The sequence below is a fragment of the Salvelinus namaycush genome, chromosome 37, assembly GCF_016432855.1.
Source record: "Salvelinus namaycush isolate Seneca chromosome 37, SaNama_1.0, whole genome shotgun sequence".
Lineage (NCBI taxonomy): Eukaryota > Metazoa > Chordata > Actinopteri > Salmoniformes > Salmonidae > Salvelinus > Salvelinus namaycush.
Window position 1 is genome coordinate 23392277 of NC_052343.1, and position 11414 is coordinate 23403690.

General features: G+C 45.6%; 1 pseudogene; it reads right to left on the bottom strand.

Annotated features, from left to right (window-relative positions):
- Positions 1–2919, bottom strand: part of LOC120030910 — a 46272-nt pseudogene extending 43353 nt beyond the window's left edge.
- Positions 2920–11414: the final 8495 nt, after the last annotated feature.

Sequence of the window (11414 nt, forward strand, 5' to 3'; positions counted from 1 at the left end):
ATGTTATGGTCTCACAGTCCTGACAATTATATTTAGCATCAGTAGAGTTTAGAATTTGGGCTTGACTTTCATTCCCAGGCTCCTCTGATCAGTATTATCAGAGTGTAGCAGGCTTGAGTTGGAGTTTGGATTGCACTGATGCCAGAGGAATTGACAGAGTTGAGTGGGTTGAATGTGACAGCAGTAGAGACGTTGATGCTTTCATGTCGACCTCTAACATTCTAGGCTGAGCGTTGGGATTGAGTCCCCAGTAGGTGTGAGTTCGCCCGAGGTTGAAAGTCTCCCCTCGGAGTGTTGCTCAGTGTGATGTTTGCCCCAATGCTAGCCCGAGGTCAGGGTCCACACGTGGCTGGAGAAGGGAATAAGGAAAGGTAAAAGTGTCTGTGAGTCCATGAGGTAAGGAACAATACACACTCACAGTATACATTCATCACCAGGCTGGTCTCCAGGGCCCGAGGAAGAGCCGGGTTCTTCGGACGACACACCAGCTCCCTCCCGTTGTCTGAACTGCTTAAGAACATGAACCTGCAGGAGGTGGGGAGTGTGTGTGTGTGTGTGTGTGTGTGTGTGTGTGTGTGTGTGTGTGTGTGTGTGTGTGTGTGTGTGTGTGTGTGTGTGTGTGTGCGTGCGTGCGTGCGTGCGTGCGTGCGTGCGTGCGTGCGTGCGTGCGTGCGATGGAGGGGTGTGTGAGGGGCGTGGGGGAAAGGGGGTCATGGGGAAGGAAGGATTGGATGGAAGAGAAGAATAGATGATGGATAACATTAAAGATCATGGCTTAGCATAGGACACATCACCACTTAACACTCTAATTGAGCCCTTGAGACCTCCATAAGAACAGACAGATTTATACAATCTGTGGGGTCTGGATATCAAGAGCATCATAACCCCCCTGAACATCATAACAATGACCCAAAGTCCACCATGTTATCTAGATTCATCTCCAGATTTAAAAGCTCCGATACAAAATATTGTTGCTATTTATAACCACTATCTACACATAGAGGATTTAGTTTGAGACCAGGCTATTCTGCGTTAGAGCTGAACTATGTCCTTAATACTCTCTACAGCGTGTTATCTTTGCAGATGTCAAGGGGTTATTATCTTTGGAGCTGGATTAGGTACGTATGCACCACCAAGTGAATCAGATAGGATTGGATCTGTCTAGCAACTGAAATATAATTCTGTGTTTATGACAAAAGCTAATTTGATTTGACACAAGGCACAGAGTGACAGTTCACAGTCGGCACCAATTCATTACACTGTACTGTGTATCTGTGGGAATACAGAAGTTCTTAAATTAGGGATAACACTCACACGCACACACACACACGTACGCACGCATGCACGCACACACGCACGCACGCACGCACGCACACACACACACACACACACACACACACACACACACACACACACACACACACACACACACACACACACACACACACACACACACACACACACACACACACACACACACACACAGGAGACAGAGAACAGGAACACATACTCTTTTGTAGCGTGTGTGTTCTGGAGCTTGTCCTCAGAGCCAGGCATAGGGAAAGACTCTACACCTGTCAGCTCAACTCCATCTGAGAGAGAAAGAGAGGAGGAGGAGGAAAGAGAGTGTGAGTGTTAGTACAAACAAGGCAAGGGTGTTCTTTTTGAAGGTAGGGAGGGGCAGCTCCCCACTCACGTGCGTTTGACGACAGCTGATAATCAGAATAGGGGACGTGCTCTACAAAAATGAACGAATGGCAGGGAACAAGCAGGACTGTGCATTAGATTGCCTAGTTAAATAAAGGTACAACATTTATTTAAAAAAGATGACGCCTTCTCAGTATGGATGAGAAATGTTATGATATTTGTTGCTTACTGCATATGTTTTACTAACAAGTCAATTCTAACTAGTGTAGTACTATTAGTACACCGTATGTAGTTTTAGTAAGTAGTAGGCAAGACAGATTTCAGACACAACCATAGTTGTAAAAACAGGGCATTGAGTTATAGTGTACTACAATTATAGTGTAGGTTGAAACATGTCATTGTAAAAACAGGGCATTGAGTTATAGTGTACTACAATTATAGTGTAGGTTGAAACATGTCATTGTAAAAACAGGGCATTGAGTTATAGTGTACTACAATTATAGTGTAGGTTGAAACATGTCATTGTAAAAACAGGGCATTGAGTTATAGTGTACTACAATTATAGTGTAGGTTGAAACATGTCATTGCAAACCTGTTTTCCCCTCAACTCAGTACTGATTCACATTTAACGTCTCTGCTATTCCTAATGGAAAAACCTGTATGTACTAGCATTATTAAGTTTGTGTGCAGTGAGTTGATACCGTACTTGGTGACCTACCTTTAAACAGAGTGATCACTGCCTCTGGTTTGGCGTCTGGAGCGATGCATGTGACAGTGTAGCTTTTCCCTGCTACCCATGGGTCTGTGGTCTCCAGCTCAAAGTAAGGTTTAGAGGGAGGAACTGAGGGAAGAACAGAGGACTGGTGTCTATCAAAGTGGTTCTGGGTCACCTTAAGACATATACAGTACAGACTAGACTTTGACCAGAATTGTTGATTCTGTTTACAGATCACAGAAAAATAAGCTTTTGGTAATTAATGCATTAAAAACATCTGAGACCCTTAGATATTGAAGAAAGACAGTTGTACCAAGCTAATAAGGCAGGTTCTGTTATATTCTTGAAGAGAATCAGTGGGTCCATATCATTAGTGTGGTGTACAGTAGATAAGACTGTGATGTGCATACAGAGATGGGTTGGTGATGAAACGAGACAGATGATAATCTGTGTTAGCGCCAAACAGTTCTTCTCTCAGATCACCCCCCAGCTGAATACGTGCTTACACAGCAGATCAAAGCACTACCCACTCCTTTTCTCTTCCCCCTCTCTTTCATTTCTTTCGGACCATGCAGGGAATTCAGAGAAAGAACATTTTTGTTGAAGAGAGTGGAAGTTATTTGGATGGGAATTCAGAGGGAAACTGTCACCAGATTTGCTAATCAACAAACAGGCTTCAGCACAACTGTCATTTACTCTGGATACATGATCATCTACTCCACAACAAACTGTCACAGAATAGGGTAAAGGAGTAGAAAGAAAGAGGGAAATGGAAAGAGGAGAGGAAAGAGATCTTTCTGTGAGTGGGTGAGAGCCAGCATAGCACACAAGAAACAAAGGTCATTGCTACTTTTCAACATATATCAACTGACAGCATGGTTTAGTGAGAGGAATATAGAGGAGAGAGAGAGAGAGAGAGAGAGAGAGAGAGAGAGAGAGAGAGAAGAGAGAGTGAGAGAGAGAGAAGACAAAGAAAGAATGAAAGAAAGAAAGAAAGAAAGAAAGAAAGAAAGAAAGAAAGAAAGAGAAAAAAAGAAAGAAAGAGAAAGAAAAAGAAAGAGAGACAAACAAGCAGCTATCGTTTGTTTATCATGCGAGTCATCCAGGGGAAGAGCTATATGTTTCATCAAGGGGTAATTCCGTCATCCGCTGCTGAATGCTGACATAAATCCAATGGTTATGGCTGGATAAACAGAACACGAGCTAGTCAGCCAGTGAGTCAGTCAGCCAGCCAGATAGTTTCTCTGCTCTCCTCCAACTCAGGGTAATTCAACTAGCGCCACTGGGAGGAGCTGTTGCTGTGTGCAGTTGAGTAGTCCCATTGGCTCCAGCCCTGCTATTGAGACAGATGAGATCTGGCTGCAGCTTCAAACTGATTTAAAGGAAGCAATTGGATCTGTGTGGACTGTGATGGGTTACCCGGAGCACTGCAGAGGCGAGCACTGAAATAATGAGATTCATTTGTTTGTGTGTTTTTTCCCCCTCCCTCAATAGTCTCCACTCCCCGGGATGCTGGGCCGATGACTGGGCCATGTGTCTATTGACAGGCCCCTGCACGCTCAATCTATTTAAGCCCACATGATTCACACGGCTGCATCACTTGTTGTGCTCCAGGAGAGCCTCGCCACCTAACAAATCTCCTAAAATAAGAATAATGATGTTCGCAAACGAGCTGGGCAGGTATGTCATTTATTCTCTCTCGCTCCCTCTCTCTCTCACTCTCATGCTCACCTCCTCTTCCTATCTCTCACTCACTCCATCATCCCCTATCCCCCTCTTCCCCCAGCCCTAGCCAACCCCCTTCCTCCCTCCCTCCCTCCCTCCCTCCCTCCCTCCCTCCCTCCCTCTCTCTTTCTCTATCACTGCAGTTAAATCTGCAGAGTGAGGTGCAGTATGGTGGAGGGTGTGCTGTACTGTAGCTTGTGTTGAGAATGAGAGCGCCCATATCCACCACAGCCACTCAGGTGGACCATGTGACCCCAATGAGCCCCACCTGAGTTCCCCCCTACTACCTCCCAAAACACACAGACACACATATCCCCCCACACACACACACATACACAAATGCATTTTCACATGTGCACAAACAGGCACAGTCATGCATAAACACACACACACACCAATGTGCACACACACACACACACACACACACACACACACACACACACACACACACACACACACACACACACACACACACACACACACACACACACACACACACCCATCCACTCTCAACACAGACAAACATGCAGACATGCTGCTGCCATGAAGGCGAGAGACAACGAGCCGCAAAATTCGATTCATTAGACAAATACAGACGGATGGATGGATAAGGCAGATAAGAAGCAGATTAGCGCAGACACACATCGATAAGCACACACACACACACACACACACACACACACACACACACACACACACACACACACACACACACACAGAGACAGACAGACAGACAGACAGACAGACAGACAGACAGACAGACAGACAGACAGACAGACAGACAGACAGACAGACAGACAGACAGACAGACAGACAGACAGACAGACAGACAGACAGACAGACAGACAGGCAGGCAGGCAGGCAGGCAGGCAGGCAGGCAGACAGACAGACAGACAGACAGACAGACAGACAGACAGACAGACAGACAGACAGATCAACAAGTCTGAAAACACATTTGCACACACAGACCCTGACTGAATCGCCCTGATCTATCTTGATTCAGGTAGCTGTGTGTCTCTAACACAGCAGGTGATCACCATACAGTAATTTCATAGAGAACACAAAGCTCCTCTGATCTGTTTGAATAAAACATCTGATCAACGGGAAACAGATAAACAAGAAGAGAGTTTAGAGAGCCTACGTTTATGTCAGTGTCATTGTTGACGGCCACACACACACACACACACACACACACACACACACACACACACACACACACACACACACACACACACACACACACACACACAGACACACACACACACACACACACACACACACACACACACACACAGATGGACTCCTGTGTGAACACACGCATGTGAAGAGTTTATTTCCAAAATGCTATATTATCAACAGATTTTTCATATTTGTGTTTTTTCATCATAAATGATTGACATTTGTGAATTATAATTGTGTTTTTTGGAAAACTCTATATAACCATTGTTTAGCTGGAATGGAATGTTCATAACCTGTATATTTGACTCTGATATGTGGTAGTCTCACCTAGCTATCTTTAAGCTAGATGCACTCACTGTAAGTTGCTCTGGATAAGAGAATCTGCTAAATGAGTAAAAAGGCAAATGTTATTGTTTTACATACAGTACATTTAAATGTACTCATTTGTTACATTTGACTGTGTACAACCAAGCAGTACTACTTATTTCTATGAGATCAACTTCCGGCGCCGACTGAGATGGCCGCCTCGCTTCGCGTTCCTAGGAAAATATGCAGTATTTTGTTTTTTTATGTGTTATTTCTTACATTGGTACCCCAGGTAATCTTAGGTTTCATTACATACAGTCGGGAGGAACTACTGAATATAAGAACAACGTCAACTCACCATCGTTACAACCAGGAATATGACTTTCCCGAAGCGGATCCAGTGTTTTGCCTTCCACCCAATACAATGGATCTGATCCCAGCCGGCGACCCTAAGCGACGTCGTAAAAGGGGCAAACGAAGCGGTCTCCTGGTCAGGCTTCGGAGACGGGCACATCGCGCTCCACTCCCTAGCATACTACTCGCCAATGTCCAGTCTCTTGACAATAAGGTTGATGAAATCCGAGCAAGGGTAACATTCCAGAGAGACATCAGAGATTGTAACGTTCTTTGCTTCACGGAAACATGGCTCACTCGAGAGACGCTAACGGAGTCGGTGCAGCCAGCTGGTTTCTTCACGCATCGCGCCGACAGAAACAAACATCTTTCTGGTAAGAAGAGGGGCGGGGGTGTATGCCTTATGATTAACGAGATGTGGTGTGATCATAACAACATACAGGAACTCAAGTCATTCTGTTCACCTGATCTAGAATTCCTCACAATCAAATGTCGACCGCATTATCTACCAAGGGAATTCTCTTCGATTATAATCACAGCCGTATATATTCCCCCCCAAGCAGACACATCGATGGCCCTGAACAAACTTTATCTGACTCTTTGTAAACTGGAAACCACACACCCTGAGGCTGCATTCATCAAAAGCTAGGGATTTTAACAAGGCTAATCTGAAAACAAAACTCCCTAAATTCTATCAGCATATCGACTGTGCTACCAGGGCTGGTAAAACCTTGGATCATTGTTATACTAACTTCCGCGACGCATATAAGGCCCTCCCCCGCCCTCCTTTCGGAAAAGCTGACCACGACTCCATTTTGTTGCTTCCAGCCTACAAACAGAAACTAAAACAACAAGCTCCCTCGCTCAGGTCTGTTCAACGCTGGTCCGACCAATCTGATTCCACGCTTCAAGACTGCTTCGATCACGTGGATTGGGATATGTTCCGCATTGCGTCCAACAACAATATTGACGAATACGCTGATTCGGTGAGCGAGTTCATTAGAAAGTGCATTGACGATGTCGTACCCACAGCAACGATTAAAACATTCCCAAACCAGAAACCGTGGATTGATGGCGGCATTCGCGTGAAACTGAAAGCGCGAACCACTGCTTTTAACCAGGGCAAGGTGACCGGAAACAAGACCGAATACAAACAGTGTAGCTATTCTCTCCGCAAGGCAATCAAACAAGCTAAGTCCCAGTATAGAGACAAAGTAGAGTCGCAATTCAACAGCTCAGACACAAGAGGTATGTGGCAGGGTCTACAGTCAATCACGGATTACAAAAAGAAAACCAGCCCCGTCGCGGACCAGGATGTCTTGCTCCCAGACAGGCTAAATAAATGTTTTGCTCGCTTTGAGGACAATACAGTGCCACTGACACGGCCCGCTACCAAAACCTGCGGGATCTCCTTCACTGCAGCCGAGGTGAGTAAAACATTTAAACGTGTTAACCCTCGCAAGGCTGCAGGCCCAGACGGCATTCCCAGCCGCGTCCTCAGAGCATGCGCAGACCAGCTGGCTGGTGTGTTTAAGAACATATTCAATCAATCCTTATCCCAGTCTGCTGTTCCCACATGCTTCAAGAGGGCCACCATTGTTCCTGTTCCCAAGAAAGCTAAGGTAACTGAGCTAAATGACTACCGCCCCGTAGCACTCACTTCCGTCATCATGAAGTGCTTTGAGAGACTACTCAAGGACCATATCACCTCCACCCTACCTGACACCCTAGACCCACTCCAATTTGCTTACCGACCCAATAGGTCCACAGACGACGCAATCGCAACCACACTGCACACTGCACACTGCACACTGCCCTAACCCATCTGGACAAGAGGAATACCTATGTGAGAATGCTGTTCATCGACTACAGCTCAGCATTTAACACCATAGTACCCTCCAAACTCGTCATCAAGCTCGAGACCCTGGGTCTCGACCCCGCCCTGTGCAACTGGGTCCTGGACTTCCTGACGGGCCGCCCTCAGGTGGTGAGGGTAGGTAACAACATCTCCACCCCGCTGATCCTCAACACTGGGGCCCCACAAGGGTGCGTTCTGAGCCCTCTCCTGTACTCCCTGTTCACCCACGACTGCGTGGCCATGCACGCCTCCAACTCAATCATCAAGTTTGCGGACGACACTACAGTGGTAGGCTTGATTACCAACAACGACGAGACGGCCTACAGGGAGGAGGTGAGGGCCCTCGGAGTGTGGTGTCAGGAAAATAACCTCACACTCAACGTCAACAAAACAAAGGAGATGATTGTGGACTTCAGGAAACAGCAGAGGGAGCACCCCCCTATCCACATCGACGGGACAGTAGTGGAGAAGGTGGAAAGTTTGAAGTTCCTCGGTGTACACATCACGGACAAACTGAATTGGTCCACCCACACAGACAGCGTTGTGAAGAAGGCGCAGCAGCGCCTCTTCAACCTCAGGAGGCTGGAGAAATTCGGCTTGTCACCAAAAGCACTCACAAACTTCTACAGATGCACAATCGAGAGCATCCTGTCGGGCTGTATCACCGCCTGGTACGGCAACTGCTCCGCCCACAACCGTAAGGCTCTCCAGAGGGTAGTGAGGTCTGCACAACGCATCACCGGGGGCAAACTACCTGCCCTCCAGGACACCTACACCACCCGATGTCACAGGAAGGCCATAAAGATCATCAAGGACAACAACCACCCAAGCCACTGCCTGTTCACCCCGCTATCATCCAGAAGGCGAGGTCAGTACAGGTGCATCAAAGCAGGGACCGAGAGACTGAAAAACAGCTTCTATCTCAAGGCCATCAGACTGTTAAACAGCCACCACTAACATTTAGTGGCCGCTGCCAACATACTGACTCAACTCCAGCCACTTTAATAATGGGAATTGATGGAAATTATGTAAAAATGTACCACTAGCCACTTTAAACAATGCCACTTAATATAATGTTTACATACCCTACATTACTCATCTCATATGTATATGTATATACTGTACTCTATATCATCTACTGCATCTTGCCATCTTTATGTAATACATGTATCACTAGCCACTTTAAACTATGCCACTTTATGTTTACATACCCTACATTACTCATCTCATATGTATATACTGTACTCTATACCATCTACTGCATCTTGCCTATGCCGTTCTGTACCATCACTCATTCATATATCTTTATGTACATATTCTTTATCCCTTTACACTTGTGTGTATAAGGTAGTAGTTGTGGAATTGTTAGGTTAGATTACTTGTTGGTTATTACTGCATTGTCGGAACTAGAAGCACAAGCATTTCGCTACACTCGCATTAACATCTGCTAACCATGTGTATGTGACAAATAAAATTTGATTTGATTTGATTTGATTTGAGAGTGAGGCGGATATATATAGCATTTTGCCCCCCAAAAAGATGATTATTTGTCTCTCTGAAATGAAAACATCAAATTATATTTGAAACAAATACATGTCTGTCATTGAACAACCCCATGCCACGATTAGATAAACACACCAATCTATTTCCTAATTTCTTTAAACAATTAAAGCTCAATTAGCAACATTTTTGAAAATGGATATATAGCATTTCGGGAATGATCAAACCAGACATGCACACACACTAAGGACTCTGAGGTTGAAAGCCATTGAAGTGGTCCCCCCCTTCATCCTCCCTTGTTCCTCATCCCTCTCCTCCTCTCCTCCGTTCTCCCCAGTGCTGAACAGGAAGCTAAGCAGGTGTCCAGGACAGAAATAGGCCTCAGTCAGTCCTTCTCCCCCTCATCTCTCAGCCACATTACATAAGAAACAACATCTTACTCAACAACCCATCCCCTGTCACAAAGACACAGCATCTTCCCTGTGAGTGAGAACTGGATACTAGAGATAGACTAAACAACAGAACACACACTAGCTTTTTGACCTGGCCTTGAATGCCACATATTTGACATTTTTGAGTAATAACTAAAAAATCCTTCTCATATCCGCAGCACACCACATACCTAGCTGAGGCTCATTTTTTGATCCACAGCCTTGGGCAGCTAATACCTGTTTGCTCACTGTGCTGAAAAATAGGTCCTATTTCACAGGCAAATAGAACAAAGATATACCCATTGAACAAAGTCACTCTGCCTTCCATTCTGCGTGTGTAAATGCCCCCGTTTATGAGTTGCTACATTATTCATAAAGTAGTGCCATAACATGAAGGCTCATTGTACAGTACACTCTTTGTGCGCTAAACTCGTTAGCCAACTGCAAAACCTCACCACCGTACTGTCGTACCGTCGTACCTCTAACTGTTGTCTCTAACTCCCAACCAACACTGATAACAAGCTCAAACACCCCCCTTTCCCCCAATCCTGGTCTACTCCCACAGAAATACCTAACTGCAGCTTAACTGAGAGAGAGAGAGAGAGAGAGAGAGAGAGAGAGAGAGAGAGAGAGAGAGAGAGAGAGAGAGAGAGAGAGAGAGAGAGAGAGAGAGAGAGAGAGAGAGAGAGAGAGAGAGAGAGAGAGAGAGAGAGAGAGAGAGAATGGAAAGAGGGAGAGAGAGAGGGAGAAAATGGAAAGAGGGAGAGAGAGAGGGGAGAAAATGGAAAGAGGGACTTGTTAATTAATAGGATTATATAGTAACGCTAAGGGTTTCAAACTAAAGACAGTGGATGTGTCAGGTGTTCTGGTATTCTGACGGGCGGGGGCCGGGGGTATAAGTTTCGGCGGGAGGGCGCGGGGGTGGTGGAGAGGTTGTTATTGTCATGGATTACTTGCTCCCACTTGATCTGCCTATTGACGTAATCCCCTATCTGAACTCGGCAGGAAGGGAAAAACACATGAATTACGTCGCCCCTGATAGAAATGTCTCGAAAATGTCTTTTTGTTGGCCCGCTGAGAGGACTTATTGACGTTTGTGTGCCTCCCTCTCGGCTGTTCGCTGCCTGTGGTGATCCGTCTTGAATTAGCTGATGATGATACCCACAACCCACCACTCCGACTAGAGAGCAAGGCTAGCTTTTCTTCTGGTTTTACATGATCTTTCATTCGCTTTCTCTCTCTCTGCATCTCTACCTCTGTCTCTCTCTTCTTAAAGTGTGATAGTGTTTTGGTTGGCTGACTGGTGAAGGCTGTCTGTGTTATCATGGGAGCTGTGGTAGTCTGGAGGAACTCTGGAAGGCTGTCAAGCTGTGTTACTCATTTCACTCATAGGTTGTACAGTACTGGCTTTGGTTCTAACCCAGTATTACAATAATAACACATCTGATTCAACTCATCAACTAATATTAAAGCTTGTGATTAGTTGAAGCAAGTTTTTTAGTGTTGTGCTGGAATAAACATCTGCACACCTCTGGGTCCCCAGGACCAGGACTGATGACCACTGCTGTTACAGGATTTAGATTAGTCTGTGGCCTCAGGCTGGTCTATCTGTCTGTCTGATTTTATCAATACATCCATCTGTCATGGAATCAGGTGGAAAACATTCAGGGAAAATATGTAGGGATAGCAGCTGGGAAGT